The 17,113-nt window shown below is 38.0% G+C and overlaps 1 non-coding gene and 1 pseudogene across 1 annotated transcript; both read left to right on the top strand.

Annotated features, from left to right (window-relative positions):
* Window positions 1-1,106: 1,106 nt before the first annotated feature.
* LOC114164905 lies at window positions 1,107-1,213 on the top strand. The gene has a single exon (XR_003599640.1). It is a non-coding gene; the product is annotated as a small nucleolar RNA R71 (small nucleolar RNA).
* An 11,643-nt stretch (window positions 1,214-12,856) lies between these two features.
* On the top strand, window positions 12,857-15,291 carry LOC114163620 (annotated as a pseudogene).
* Window positions 15,292-17,113: the final 1,822 nt, after the last annotated feature.

Below are 17,113 nucleotides of genomic sequence, written 5' to 3' on the forward strand. Positions count from 1 at the left end.
AGCAAGCTGTGACAGAGCTCATAAACATTAAGCATGAATACGAGCCATTAATGTGCACACACGAATTTGAGATTAAGCATGCATCAAATACGTGTTTATCATCTAAACACAACCTGAAACAGAGGCAATTTCGAATGGAATTCCAAAAACGACCAACAATCTCATGGTTTCATTTCAATTTCGTCAAGGAATCAATGCAATAGAGTTAGCTAGACATCAAAATAGAAGAATCAACCACTTCAAATCTGAACCAGAACATCAAAAAAAAAAAAAACTAACTTATGAATTCTGAAAATGCAATTTAAGAGCAAAAAGAGAGATTTCAAAGCTTCAATGGAATGCAAAACGGTGCTATCATATATAAATGTGAAAACCCCATTAATGGGTGCTGTTCCAAGTCTATAAAACCCACAAAACGAACTGCCCAAGCAAGAAAACGAATTCAAAACGTAAAACCTTCAATGGGTGCTGTCAAATATGCATAAAAACGATGAAAATGAGCCAAAAACGTGAAAAACCGCAAGGAGCACCTACATGGAAGCTTGGAGAGCGAAAATGGAGTTTGGAGAAAGGTAGAAGATGAAGTGTGCGGCCCTAGCATGAAGAAGAAACCTAATTCTCGTGGTCCTATCACTCTGCCACTCATTATTTACAAAACTGCCATTATGAGCTGCAAAATTACAAAAATGCCAGTCTGGGCCTCAAATGTTGGCCCATTCACTCTGCTGATGTGGAAATGACATGGAAATGATGTGGAAATGATGTGGCGACTCTCTTCAACTAAATATTGATGTCCAAGCTCCAAAATTGCTTCACCCAAATACCTAAAAATAATTAAAAACAAAAATTAGGCCAAATAATGTGAAATTAGTCCAAATTTAGAATAGTGACCCAATAAAGCCCAATAGATGGAAAACACTCTAAAGATGAACAATTAAGCACTGACCAACTGTCTAATGCGTACACAAAGGCTAGTGGAATGGAAGAAAATAATGACTCATCAAGGTGTTTTCAAATTAAACGATCCTCCACTTGCTGCATCTAGAATTACTTTAAAAGATGGTGCAAGAACATTATAGAATATTTGGACTTGCAACCAATTTGGTAAAGCATGATGTGGACATTTCCTTAGTAACTCCTTGTACCTTTCCCAAGCCTCGTACAAAAATTCAATTTCTTGTTGCACAAAAGTAGTGATTTCATTCCTGATTCTCGCTGACTTGGATAAAGGAAAGTATTTGGTTACAGATTTTGTAGCCATATCATCCCATGTAGAAATATTGTCTTGAGGTTGTGTCTAAAGCTAGCTTTTAGCTTTAGCTCGTAATGAGAAAGGAAAAAGTCTCAAGTGGATTGCATCATCTGAAACTCCATTAATCTTCAAAGTGTCAATAATGGCCAGAAAATTCTCCAGATGAGAATTAGGATACTCTGAAACTGCACCTCTAAATTGATTTTGTTGGATGACTTGTAAGAATGCAGGCTTGATTTCAAAATTGTTGGCTTGAACAGGAAGTCTCACGATACTCCCTTGGTAATTATCTGTATTTGGCATCGAATAATCAAGTAGAGTCCACCTCATAGGTTGTTCCTCAGCCATTGTTGATATGTGCTCTTTCTTATCAATTGATGACCATACTTTTCTCTTTTGCTTCTTCTTTCTTACGATACTCCTACCGTGTCTAGTAGTACGTTCAATTTTTGGGTCAAAAAGCAAGATTTTTTCTGCAACTATATCTCGCATAAACAATTTAGAGACACAAGATTCTAACAAAAATCACATGAAAACAAATCAACAACAAACAAGATAATTAAAACAGAAAAAACTATAAACTGAAAAGACAAAATTTTTTTGACTACCTAAAAATTAAAACTCAAATCTTAAAAAAATTAGATCACTAATATCAACAAGAAATCAATCCCCAGCAACGACGCCATAAACTTGATGAACGTTTGGCAAGTGAACAGATTGTTAACATAGTAATAAAATATCGTCCTCTGGGATTGACTCGTTGAATACTAGATTCCTAATTTACGTAATTTTGAGCAAAAGAGAATAAATAGAATTGCAAGCATAAAATTTTAACAAAAACTTCAATCAATAGATTCCTCTAACCATTTCCCCCCCTCTCTCTTCTTTTTATTTTTCTTTTCCTTTAAATCTTTGTCAGTCCACGTAATCTTTAGATTCCCTGCTGGAAAATCCAATGGTTGTGGAAAAATCCATAGGCCACTTGTGGAACACACTCTTTTGCGCATGATCTTCTGAAGCAAATTCCATAGATCGTGGAAAGACCCACCAAGCACGTGTGGAACAAGCTTTTTTGTAACCTCCAATTGGAAGCAAAAACCACAGGTCGCGAAAAAATCCACCAGACACCTATGGAACAAGCTATTTTGAAACTCGCATTTTTTAAGTCAAATCCACAAGTCGTGGAAGACTCCACCAGGCACTTATGGAACATGTTGTTTTGTGTCTAACTTAGTCCCTTCATACCTGTTTACACTAACAATGCACAAATCCAAATGTATGATCCGAAACAAGATAATGAATGATGAAATTAGTCCAATAATGCACAAACAAACATAAATAGCCTAAAGTAATGCATGAATATAGCTATATATTATCTACTCATCAAGGGCTATGATTCCTCTAGCTCGGCTGGTGACAATGGAAGATTTCATGAGGCACAGGCCAGCTAAATTCACTGGAAAGGCCAATCTGGATGAGGCAGATGCTTGATTGAGGGTGTGCGAGAAGATCTGCAGGGTGATTGAGTGCACCGATGCTTAGAGACTGACTTTTGTCACATTTCTATTGGTGGCCGATGTTAAGTACTGGTGTGTGGGAATGAAGTAGTTAATGCAGATACGAGAGGAGGAGGTGACCTGGACTACCTTTAAGACGAGGTTCTTGGTGAAATACTTCCCTGATAGCACAAAACACGAGAGGGGAGCTTAGTTCCTCACCTTCCAGCAAGTGAACCTGACTATGCAGGCATACATAGACAGGTTTGAACATTTCGCAATGTTTTACTCACAGGCGGTCACTTAGGAGTGGAGAGTATAAAGTTCGAGGGCTGACTTAAACATAAGCTGCACAGATTCCTAGTACCACTCAAGATCAGGGAATTCCCAGTCTTGGTCGAGCAGGTCAAGGCAATTAAGCAACTAGAGATGGGGCTAGCAGAGTGGCACGACCATAGAATACCACTACAAACTCCAAACACCAGAAGAAACCCTGTAGCAGACCATAGTCTTTAACTAGGAAGTTGTAGTGCTATAGCTATGATGGAGAGCATTTCAGGAGGGACTGCCCAAAATCCTTTAACAGTTCTGGTGGCGGTACTAGCACTAGAAAGTGCTACATATACGAGCAGACAGGACACTTAGCACGATGGTATGCCAAAAAGAAATCGACTGGTGGAGCTCCGACAAAGAAGCCACTAGGATAACGGCCTAGAGCAGTGGGGCGAGTGTATGCCTTGACCAACAACGAGACAACCCAGTAAGGTAATCTGGTGGAGAAAATTTTTTTGTTGCTTGATCACGAGGTTGTTGTATTGTTTGATTCAAGAGTTACCCACTCATTCGTATCCAATGAATGTGTGAGACGGCTCGAACTAGTGATGCACGATCTTGGGTGCGAGCTGATAGTCGTGACGCCAACATTAGGATAGGTATCCACCAACTTTGTTTGTGTGGGATGCCCAATAAAAGTGGTTGGTCGTAGAGTCAAGGTGAATCACATCTTTTTGCCTTTGGAGGGATTGAAGTGATCTTGGGGATGGATTGATTGTCCAACAACCACATTGTCATTGATTGTGGATGGCGTAGAGTAGTATTCCCAGATACTGAAGGACTTGAGTTGATATCAACTCAAGTGGCGCTAAAGGAGATAGAAGCTGAAGCTACTTGTTTCATGATAGTGGCCCAAGGAGAAAAGAAGAACGCAGTTGAGCATATCAGAAGCATACCGGTGGTAGACCAATACACAGATGTGTTTCCAGACGAAGCTCTTAGATTACCACCAAGTAGGGATGTGGATTTAACCATTGACCTCATCTTGGAGTTGGCCATGTATCAGTGGCACCGTACAAAATGGCATAAGCAAAATTAACTAAGCTGAAGAAGCAGGTAGAGGATCTGCTAGAGAAGAAGTTCATCCGACTGAGTGCATCACTCTAGGGAGCTTATGTGCTACTAACAAAGAAGAAAGACGACAACTCCATACTATGTGTTAACTATCGTCAATAGAACAAGCTGAATATTTAGAACAAGTATCCATTCGAGAATCGATGATTTGTTGGATCAATTGTGGGGAGCAACGATGTTCTGAAAAATTGATTTGAGGTACGGATATCATCAGATCTAGGTCAAACCTGAGGACATGCAGAAGATAGCTTTCAAGTCACGATATGGGCACTACGAGTATATGATGATGCCATTTGGGGTGATAAATGCTCCTGCAATCTTCATGGACTACATGAACAAGATCTTTAGACCTTACTTGGACAAGTTCGTCGTGGTGTTCATCGACGACATTCTTATTTATTCCAGAAATAGGGGAGAACATGCAGAGCACTTAAGGATGGTGTGGGCAGTCCTCTAGAGCATCAGTTATATGGAAAGCTGTCGAAGTGTGAATTCTATCTAAAGGAAGTACAATTCCTAGTTCATGTAATATCAGCCCAAGGGATAGTAGTGGATCCGGCAAAGATTGAGACAATGGTGAAATCGGAGAGGCCGCAAACTATTATTGAGGTGCGAAGCTTCTTGGGTTTAGCAAGTTATTACAAGAGGTTCATGGAGGGTTTCTCTAAGATGGTTAGTCTATTAACACAGGTCACCAGAAAGGACCAGCCTTTCTCCTAGACAGACTAGTGTAAGGCCTATTTTGAGGATATGAAGAGAAGATTGGCGATCACACCAATGTTAGTTATTCTAGACATGACCAAGATGTTTGAAGGGTATTGTGACACTTCATATCAGGGTTTGGTGGCTTATTGATAAGTATAAAAAATAAGTAAATTTTCCATTTAAAATTGACACTCATCATGTATCAAATGGTGCTATTTATGTATAAAACCAATCTCATTAGCTTAAGATATAAAATGGGGTATTTAGAATTGGATTTTCATAAATTATAAGGATCTTTTGTTGTTTTGCAATAAAATAAAATAAAATATCAAGTATGCCACTAAGCCACAATATTGGAGCTGAGCCAAGGAAGTAGAAAAGACAGAACAACATATTTGGAATTTCTGGCTGAGCATAAGAAATGTAGCCGAGCCTCGTGAGGAAACCCTCTTTGCAAGAAAACTTTGAGCCCAAATCCATGTGGCTCAACAACCAAGAAAAACCTTTCAAGAAAGAAAGGTCATGTGTTAAGCACCAAGACAAGGGGTAAAGTTGAGCATCAAAAGTTGGGCTAAGCACCGCCCAAAAATTCCTATAAGTGAAGAGCTTGGGTCTTCATTTCAGGAATTTAGTAGATTCTCCACAATGTAGTATTAGGACAAAATAGGGTCTGTGAGGCACAAGGGAGGTGCTCTTAGTGTAGATCTTATGTATAGATGTTGTTGGAATTACATTATAATATTCCATGAGTAGTTGAACTTCCTCGTGTCCAGGCTTGATGTAACCAATTTTGATTCTATTCACTTCTACTTCTTAGGTATTTATCTTTGCTTTCATTCAAATGTTTATGATTTGATTTATGCTTAATGATGAATTGATCACTTATCTATTTAACTGGTTTGGATTTTGAGTTAAGAAACCGGTCACAAACTGTGCTCTAATCAAATCATCATACATGTACTGGATGCTTCATGGCATACTAGAGTGTATGCTAGAGGAGAGAGTCTTGCACATTAAAGCAAGGACTCATTATGCCAGGAGTTGAGAGATCACACTAGGGTTTAGAGTCCTTAGATTCCAGTGTATCAAAGATGAACCTTGATCTACATGGAAAGAGTACTCACAGGACATTGAATGATTTGCATAATAAGTAAACAAGATGATAGTGGTGTAGTAGAAAAAGATGAAATGAAATGAATTCATAGCCCCTACTCCACTCAATCTATCTAATAACTACTATTTTTATTTACTTGCATTCTCTATCAACTAAAAACCCAAAAATCAAACTACCAATATATTTGCTAAATCCCTATGGATACGACACTTGTTAATACTACTACGTACCAGTACACTTACTAGGAAATGGTTGTCAAAACATAGTCATCACTTATGCATCTCGATAGCTGAAGGTGTAGGAGAAGAATTATCCAACTCATGACCGGGAGTTAACTACAGTGGTATTTGCTTTCAAGACTTGGAGGCATTACTTGTATGGTTCCCAGTTCCAGGTGTTCAACGATCATAAGAGCTTAAAATACTTGTTTTATCAAAAGGAGTTGAATATGAGGTAGAGACGTTGAATGGAGTATTTGAAAGATTATGACTTTGAGCTTCTATACCACCCTAGTAAAGCCAATGTTGTTGCAGACATCCTGAGTAGAAAGAGAGTTCACATGTCTGCACTAATGATGAAGGAATTGGAACTGATTGAGAAGTTGTGAGACATGAACTTGGAAGTACAAGTGGGTTCAGATCATATCTTATGTGGCATGCGAAGGGTCACTAATGAGTTCCTAGAGGAGATTCGAGTGGAACAGGGTAAGGATCAAGACTTGTAGCAGATCGTCGGGTGGTTAGGTGTAAGACCCATGAAAATTAATTAATTAATTAATAAATGCGAGTAGTGAGAGCCTTTAAGACATTAATTATTAATTTATATGACATGAAAAAGTACTAGCTCAAATGGTTGAGAGTACTTAATTGTGTTAGAGGACTTGATTTCAAGTCCTATGTATGCCAATTATGTGTTATTTAATTTTTTATTATTTTTAATAATATGCTTGATCATGTTGAGTGATAATATAATCATAGAATTATATTAAATATCATGAAACATGAATTGGTTAAATGGTTGTGTATGGAATTAACATTGGTGTGGGTATGGATTCGAACCTTGATAGATATAAATTTACTTTCTTTTTGCTAAAATTAGTTTTGGCATGAAGGTGAAAGGGTAGAAAAACCCTAGTTGACAATGGGCAGCCAAGGGAGGCTGGAAAACAACCATTAAATGGACCTTGAATGGTAATTAAACTCTAGTTAATGGCAATTTTCGTTTTAGTGCATTAATCTACCATTAAGGTATCATTGAAAGACAAATTTTGGGTGAGAAGAAGGGTTTTTGTGCTTGTCATTGTGTCATAGTTAGAGGAATACAAAATTTGAGAGTGGTCAAAGAGGAACTCCTAAAAATCCCCATTTTTAGCAAAGGAATCCAAGTTAGGGGAGTTATACGCGTTAATTTTATTTTAAGTCTGATTGGCATGCTAAATAGAGTAACTATATGCATTAATTTTATTTTAAGTCTGATTGGCATGCTAAATAGAGTAACTTTGCGTGTTAATTTTATTCTAAGTCTGATTGGCATGCTAAATAGAGTAACTTTACGCGTTAATTTTACGATTAAGTTTGATTGGCATGCTAAATTTAGTATGATTATGCATGAATTGTTTTATTCCATTTAAAGCTTGTAGTTTTGGAAAACTATAGAAACTGTCTGGACAACGATGAACTACCGCCAGACGAATCTTTCCTTTTCTAGGCCAGTTAGGGTTCCTGTAGAGGAATCACCTGCCAAATAGTGTAAAATAGCCTGTTTGACCAACGTTGACCCGCCCTTGCCCAGAGTTAACTAGTTGACCAGTCTTGACTCTTTGACAATCCATTGAGAGGCTGCCATGTTTCAGAGTAGTCTCTCTCTCTCTCTCTCTCCATTAGGGTTTGACTGTCGTGAGTGGTTGCGCGAAGGTTACGATGGTTGACGTGGTGGCGGCGAAAATGCCAGAGGGGCTGGGTTTACAGCTGTTGCAGAAAGGTGGGGATGGGTTCACGTTCCAGAGACGCGGAAGTGCTGCTGGAGGTTTGTGTGCCAGAGACGTCATGCGTGAAGATGATGGCTGGCGTTGAGTGTAACATCCCTGGCTACCCCTCCTCGGGCCCCAGAGGCTGTCAGGTTACTACAGCCCAATGCACCCCAACCCCTCACCCTTCTCCGTCCATTCATACTGGGTGGGTTGTTGCCAGTGGGAATCGAACCCCCAACCTGACCTTTAACACCTCTGGCTCACCAGCAGATGCTACCAGTTGCGCTGCAGCACAACTGGTAGCATCTGCTGGTGAGCCAGAGGTGTTAAAGGTCAGGTTGGGGGTTCGATTCCCACTGGCAACAACCCACCCAGTATGAATGGACGGAGAAGGGTGAGGGGTTGGGGTGCATTGGGCTGTAGTAACCTGACAGCCTCTGGGGCCCGAGGAGGGGTAGCCAGGGATGTTACAAAAAAGTTGCGCTGCAGCACAACTGGTAGCATCTGCTGGTGAGCCAGAGGTGTTAAAGGTCAGGTTGGGGGTTCGATTCCCACTGGCAACAACCCACCCAGTATGAATGGACGGAGAAGGGTGAGGGGTTGGGGTGCATTGGGCTGTAGTAACCTGACAGCCTCTGGGGCCCGAGGAGGGGTAGCCAGGGATGTTACATTGAGGAGGTCGTTCGACAGAGGTACGGTGACGGTCGGCATCAGGTGCAGCGGTTGCGATTGTGTGGAGGAGAGAAGGTGATGAGGTATCACTCTATGATTGGTTATTTTAGTGAGTGGAGGATTGAGGACGTGGCATGTTTTAATTGGTTATTTTAGTGAGTGGAGGATTGCCACGTGACGTAATCTGGTTGAGTGGAGTTTAAGTGGTATTAGGGGTGCAAATTAGTAAAAAGAAGGGGTGCAAAATAGAGTTATAAGACCAAATTTCAAGAGGGGTGTGGAAAATAAAAATTGGAGGTGCATTTAGCTCTAGAAATATCCCTTTTCAGAATTTGATTACCCAATTGCAAAAGGGGGTGTAAAAATGAAAACTATAGGTGCCTTTAACTCTAGAAATATCCCTTTTCAGAATTTGATGACCTAATTGCAGAAGTGGGTGTAAAAATGAAAATTGGAGGTGCATTTAGCTCCAGAAATATTCCTTTTCAGAATTAGATGGCCAATTGTAGAAGGGGGGTAAAAAATGAAAATTGGGGGTGCATTTAGCTCCTAAATGATTTCTCTCCAAAATTTTGATTTTTAGACTTACTTTATGACTTGAATTATTCCCAATTTACACCTTTAAGGACCTAAATTAAAAATAATATACTATGCAACTAAAAATCAATTCTTAAGAGAAAAAGGGATATTAAATCCCCAAAATCTAAACACGTAATGAGGGCATAGGTTCGAACTCATCATACCCTCCACACGGTCTAGAAGTGGAAAGTGCCTGGCGCCTCATGAGCAGCGCCAGGCGATATTGCTGTAGTAGAATTATATTTTGCTCGTTTAATTTGTGTGGTCTACAAGGCTTCTAGGATATCTTAAAGGTCGGTTTGCTGGTGTTCCTTGAGTTGTGGCTCGGAACGTATCCCTTGAGTTGTGGCTCGGGATAGGGGTTAAGCGCGTGGCATTCCTTGAGTTGTGGCTCGGAATGGCATCCCTCGAGTTGTGGCTCGGGATGGCGGATGAACACGATGAACTCTTGAGTTATGGCTTGGGTTGGCGAGTGTTGCCGGTATGAATGTTTTAAGATCCGAGAAATTTAAATAATTAAAAAAATAATTATTTAATAAATGCGGGTCTTGGGAGCCTTTATGGCATTTAATGTGGTTTGTTATGGTGTGGAAAAGTATTAGCTCAAATGGTTGAGAGTACTTTGGTTGTGTGCTAGGACTTGGGTTTGAGTCATATGTATGCTAATTGTATGCCATTTTAATAAGTGTATTATTTTAATGTTATGTTTGAATGTGCTTAGTGATAATGTAATCCTAAAATTATAGGAATTATCACGAAATATGAATTGGTTATGCATTGATTTGTTAAATTGAGGGGTTGTGGGTTCAAACCTTGCTAAGAATGAATTTAACTTTCTTTTTGCTTGAATATGAAAGGGCAGAGAAAACCCTAGCTGCAAGAAGGACAACCTAGTGGGCTGGGAAGGCAGCCAATAATAGTCTTTCAATGATCATTAACACCTAATTGAAAGCATTTTCGTTTTCCCTAACATTAACAAGCATGAAGGCTTAGTTAATGATCTAATTAGTGTAGTTTTGGAGAAGAAAGAGAGGAAAACGTGAAAGGGTAGTGGACAAACGAATTTTGACAGTGGAAAAGAGAGTTTGAAGGTGAGTTGTTGTGTGGAATTGATAAGAGCATCAAGTGCATTAGGAGAAGGCCAAGGTGGGACTATTGGTGACACAAGAGAAGCCTTGATTCTTCAAATTGAGCAAGGATTAACAAATTAGAGGAGCTGATTAACATCATTTTAATTGCTTAATGATTAAATGTATGTTGTATAGTATGTTATTGCATGATCAATATCTGTCCTTGTTCAATTTCACGTTTCTGGGAATTTTTCCAGAAATTGCCTGGCGGTTGATGAACTGCCGCCAGGCGACACATGTTGTTCTTCCTGTTTCTGGGTTCTTTTAAGGAACCGCCTGGCAGTGAGCATCATGCTGCCAGGCGACACAGGTAGAGCAACCCAGTTTTTCTGGGTTTCTGATGAACTGCCTGGCGGTGATGAACACCTGCCAGGCGACGCAAACCAATTTTGGTTCAATTTTGATGCTCTGGATGTTTTGGGATGACTCTAATCGGAGGGAAAGCAAATTTTAATGGTTAAGGGGTGATTGAATGTCAAACATCATTGAAATTCATTTAATTGATGGCTAAATTGGATGAAATAGTAGGAATATTATCTTAGGGTTGATGAATTGAGAATTTCTATAGTGGCAACAATCTAAGGGGAAAATGTGAATGAATTCGTAAATGGGAAGTGTTAGGGATGAACCGTAATCCCAATAATTTGGATCGTATTCTATGGAGTCAGAAATTGATGGAAATCATAGTTGCTGTGAAGGGGCTAAGACATGTTGAATATATGAACTTATATGTGAAGGGGCTAAGAGATGTTATAAGTGTGTGAAAAAGGCCACTATTGATGATATCACTATGACCGAGTGTTGCGTGATCATGAAGGGTTTTGGGGAAGTATGGGAACATGATAATCATATCTTAAATGTAATGGAAATTGTGAGAGCATGCAGAATAAGTATATAGCTTTGATTGTGTCTTATGTGGGGTATGTGAATTGTAAGCATGCAAAGGGTTGGGAAAATGAGAAGGGGAAAATAAAGTGTGTGTTGGTATCGACTTAAGAGGTAAGTACAAATGAATTATAATGTGTGCTTATACTTGAAAGATGCATATGTGTTGTGATGTTGTAATTTGGAATATATGAATGTGTATGTTGATTTCTGGATGTTTGAGAATTGAATGGGTGAATGCTAGGAAATGAATTAGAGTACCTAAAACCAGTAGTATCACATTATTGGTGTGGCGCCTGGCGCTATAGAGTGGACTGCCAGGTGATAGTAGGAAACAGGGATGTCTTGTGACTTGTGGCGCCCGGTGGTGATGTGGAACCACCAGGCGGTCTGTCTTGCCATTTCGCTTAGCGGCGCTTAGGCTGCGCTAGGCGATGGTGTAGTGGCACGGTGCATTGTGATATGTTTTTCATGGCTTGTTGTGTTGGTCCTGGTTTGGGATATGCTTGATGTTGTCATGAGCGGGTAAGTTTATGACTGGTGATGAACACGTGATGATATGAGCGAGGAGGTTTATATCCTGATACTTTCATGTGGGGATACGAGCAGGAAGGTTCGTATGTTCTGTGCTCACACTTGAGAGATGCTACAAGCGAAGAGGTTTGTAGCTAGTGGATCACGTGTGTTGGACTACGGGCGGGGAGGTCCGTAGAGTTGGAGCACGAGCGGGCAGGTTCATGGAAGCATTGGAATTCCTAAGACCAGCTTGAGTATGTACCTTGTGTAGTGTAGTAGTGGTGGAGTATTATGGGTGCAGGGGGGTGCCTTGGCACCCCCAAAAATTTTGAAATCTTTTTTACAATATGTATTTTGATTTTTTTTATTATAGATATTAGGTATTTTGATTTTATTTTGTTATAAATATTAAATCAAATATTTTATTTCTTTTATAAACATAATAATTAATACTAATAAATAATAAAATATAAAATCAAATATAATAAAGAATAAAGATTAAAAAGATTTATCAAGATATTATTTATTATTTGTTTTCATTATAGATTGTGTTTTTCATAAATTGTTCTCATATTTCATTCTCATTTGTTTTCTTTTGTTTCTGAAAAGAAAAAGATCTATTATTTTTTCTCTTATTTCTCTTTTATTCTCTTCCATCCTCGAGGAAGAAAAGAAGAAGGTAATTCTTTTGTCTCACTTGATAGTGAAATATTAATTCAATAATTTATTTAATGAGCCACTTTTATATGTTTATGCCTTGAATTTCTTACAAATTGTTCTCATCTTCCATTCTTACCTATTTTCTTTTGTTTCTGAAGAGAAAAAGATCAATTATTTTGCTTTCATCTCTCAACTATTCTCTTCCATCCTCGAAGAAATCAAGAAGGTAATTATCTTTTGTCTCACTTGATAGTGAAATATTGGTTTAATAATTTATTTAATGAGCCTCTTTTATATTAATTTTTTATTTTATCAACATAGAAGAAAAAATGATTGTATTGTGTGTTTTTTATAATTGAATTTTAAGTGTGGTTTGATTATCATCGAATTTTCTTTTGGTATTTATGTCTCTCAATTTTTTATTAGATTATAATAAATCATTTTTTAGTATTTTTTTAAATAGGTATATTGATGAAGAATAAAAGAATAGATTCATTTTTTAGAAGTGATAAAAGGGAAGCTATCCGTGAAGATGAAAACAGGACAAATTCAACTCTTCCAGATATTCTGAAGCATGATACTAATGTTCCAATTGTTCAGTCAGAGGAGCCCCCTTTTAAGGTTCAAAAAATTATAGGTGAGAAGTTTCATATTAATTCTTTGGAACGTGATCCAGGAAAATGTCTTCAAATATGGGAATATCCAATGAGTCAAAGAGATGAGATTCGAAGAGCTTATTTAAAATGGGGTCCATATCAAATGCAACTTGAAAACTATCCTTATTCTAAGGAAAAACATCCAAGGAGATTTCAATCTAGTTGGTTTAAGATTTTTCCTTCTTGGCTAGAGTATTCCCCGGCTAATGATGGAACTTATTGTTTGGCATGTTATCTATTTAGTTCAAAGCCATATGGTCGTTTTGGATCAGATGTGTTTACTAAACAAGGTTTTAGATCATGGAGAAAGGTTAATGCGGGAAAAAGATATGCATTTCTCAACCACATTGGAGATAGTCCTTGCTCACCGCATAACAGTGCAATGAAAGCTTTTGAAGACTTGTTGAATCAATCTATGCAATAACATTATAAATATTCAAAGTTTAGAACAAGTCTGCAAGAATCGTTTACGGCTCAAAACCTCTATTGACACAATTCGTTGGCTAGCATTTCAAGCTTGTGCATTTAGAGGCCACGAGGAAACACCAGAGTCACGTAATAGAGGTAACTTTATTGAAATGATTAAACTTCTAGCATCATATAATGATAAAGAGGCACAAGTTGTGTTAGAAAATGCTCTGTATAATGCTAAGTATACTTCTCATCATATTTAGAAAGAAATCTTGCACATTTTCTATAGAAAAGTAAGAAGTCACATTCGAGAAGAAATTGGAGATTCTAAATTTTGCATAATTGTTGATGAAGCACGTGATGAATCTAAAAAAGAGCAAATGGCTATTGTTTTGAGATTCGTAGATAAGGATGGTAATATAAAAGAACGATTTTTTGATATTGTGCAGTTAAGGATACAACAGCCGCCACTCTAAAAAAAGAATTGAGTGTCGTTCTCTCTAGGCATAATCTTGATGTTTCCAATATCCGCGGTCAAGGGTATGATGGTGCTAGTAATATGAGGGGAGAATGGAATGGGTTGCAAGCATTATTTCTTAATGATAATCCTTATGCTTATTATGTGCATTGTTTTGCTCATAGACTACAACTTGCTTTGGTGGCTGCTTCAAGAGAGGTCATTCCAATTCATCATTTTTTTTCAAATTTGGCTTTTATTGTAAATGTCATGATGAGTTACAAGCTATTGAATTAGATGGAATAACTCAATTGTTAGAAATGGGTGAACTTGAAACTGGTAAAGGAAAAAATCAAATTGGCACTTTAAAACGAGTTGGTGATACTCGTTGGAGCTCACATTTTTATTCCATTTGTAGTATGATGAAGCTATATAATGCATCTTGTTTGGTTCTTCAAAAAATTATTGTTGATGGATCAACTTATTCTCAAAGGGGTGATGTTGATGCTGCATTGAATATGTTGTCTTCATTTGAGTTCATATTAATTTTACACATGATGAAAGAGATTATGGGAATTACTGACGGTTTTTGCCAAGCTTTGCAGAAACTATCTCAAGATATATTGAATGCTATGCAATTGGTTTGTTCTACTAAAATTTTGATTCAAAAGTTGAGGGAGGATGGTTGGCAAAATCTATTGAAAGGTGTGGTATTCTTTTGTGAACAACATGACATTGATATTCCTGATTTTAATTCTACTTATGTTGCACGTCATGGCCGTTCTCGACATCAAAAAGATCATGTCACTATGGAACATCATTTTAGGGTGAATATATTTCTTGTTACAGTGGACAAGCAGTTGCAAGAATTAAATGACAGGTTTAGTGAGCAAACAATGGAACTTTTAACTCTAAGCAATGCTTTAGTTCCTAAGGATGCTTATAAAGCTTTTAACATTGAGGATATATGCACTCTTGTGAACAAATATTATCCTTTAGATTTTAGTGAGCAAGAGAAGATTAGTTTAAATTTTCAACTTCAACATTTTATTATTGATGCTCCTAACCATCCATATTTGAAGAATTTATCAACCATGCTTGAATTATGTCAATCTTTGGCAAGAATAGGAAAGTCAAGGACATTCTACTTGATTGATCGTTTAATTCGTCTTATTTTAACTCTTCCTATCTCTACAGCTACAACAGAAAGATCATTTTCTGCAATGAAGATTATCAAAACAACATTGCGGAATAAAATGGAAGATGAATTTCTTGCCGACAATATGATTATTTACATTGAAAAAGAAATAGCTGAAAATTTTAGTTCTGATTCAATTATTGATGAGTTTAGGGATCTGAAGGAACGAAGGGCAATCTTTTAGATATTTGTGATTTCATTTTTAGTTATCGTTATACTAAGTTATGTATTCATTTTTATTGTGTTAGTGACAATAATGAAATGTATAAATTTTGGATGTATTATTTGGGCTCCCCCAACAATGTTGGTCAAGATCCGCCACTGTAGTGTAGTGTGCTTTTCTTGTTTTCGTTATCATGATGTGATGTGAGACTTGGATCAAGGGATGTTGTGCCATGAGTGGGTAGGTTCATGGATGGTGGTGAACACGTGATGATATGAGCGGGGAGGTTCATATCCTATTACTCTCGTGTGGGGATACGAGCGAGGTAGGTTCGTATGTTCCGTGCTCACACTTGAGAGATGCTGCGTGCGGGGAGGTACGTAGCTGGTGAATCACGTGTGTTGGACTACAGGCGGGTAGGTCCGTAGGGCAGGACTACGAGCGGGGAGGTTCGTAGAGGCAGGACCACGAGCGGGCAGGTTTGTGTGAGCATCATAAACCCTGAATCCGAGGCTAACTATTTGTGTGTTGTGAAGGTTGAAAAGCCTTGGGGATTAAGGTCTTGGCCAAGAATTAACTAGAATAAACTAGATGGGTGTATCTTGATTTTTCATTAACTTTTATGTTAACTGTTTATGAGCTCACCCTTTCTACTTGTGTTTGGCGATGATCGTGTAATGCGTTACACGGGAGCAGATGATGTTGCAGGTGGTGCTGGTGAGACATAGCATCGGAGAGAGGGTTAGCTAGGAAAAGCTTTTATTGAAGTTTTATCATTATTGTTTTTATGAACTTTGTAAACAGTGTTTTACTGATTTGTGAATTTGGATACTATATTGGAGTTTCAAAAATTATGGATTTTTGGATTACTTCCGATTAATAAATGTTTTAAAATTTCCTGTGTTTTTGGGAAGCGAAGTATAATAAATGAGGTTTTCATCATATTTCTTAATTTTATTACTTAAATTAGTAATATCCGACCGGGATGTTACAAATGTGCTGGTTGTGGCCCACATGGATGGGTGCAGATAGATTGCCCTCCTCAGTAATTAACTGACGAGTTTTATAGTCTTGGGACGTTACGAGCTATGTTCATATTGGGAACTCCACCTGGCATTACGGTGTGTGATCCGTAGCATGGTTTCCCGCACGTGTGCTATCGGTTGTGGCTGATAGGTGTGGCAGCAAAACACCTTAAGACACTCACTAGAAGACGTAGAACACGGTTGACATGGTACTGGCCATGTGTTATGGAATCAAAGGATAAAAATTCCTTTGGTGTACTTGTGTGATTTATCGGATGAAAATATATGGTTTATTTATATGTTTATTATGTTAGCTTATCCTATCTGCTTGTGTTTGGCGATGATTGTGTACGCGGTACACAGGAGTAGATGATATTGCAGATGGATCTGGTGAGGCCTAGAGACGGAGTGGGGCTAGCCTTGGGAGATTTTATCAGAGGTTTATGTTTTGATAATTTTACTATGTTTTGAATAACTTGTAATCTTTTACATTACGAGACTTTTATAATTATAATGGAATTTTATAATTATGGATTTTGGACTATTGTTGGTGTAATAAAAGTTTTAATTTTCCTACGTTTTGGGAATATAAGTTATAATAAATGAAGTTTTATTATTTATTTCTTTATTCTATTATTTAAATTCGTAATATCCGGTCGGGATGTTACATTAGGCATCGACAAAGGGAAAGATTATCATATGGGCAAAGATGGTATCCTATGATTCAGGAACAGAGTGTGTGTTCCATGGGGACCATGACTAAGGAAGAGGATCTTGAAAGAAGGTCATAAGAGTAATTTTAGCATACATCCTAGTAC

This window comes from Vigna unguiculata, chromosome 9 (genome assembly GCF_004118075.2).
Source record: "Vigna unguiculata cultivar IT97K-499-35 chromosome 9, ASM411807v1, whole genome shotgun sequence".
Classification (NCBI taxonomy): Eukaryota; Viridiplantae; Streptophyta; class Magnoliopsida; order Fabales; family Fabaceae; genus Vigna; species Vigna unguiculata.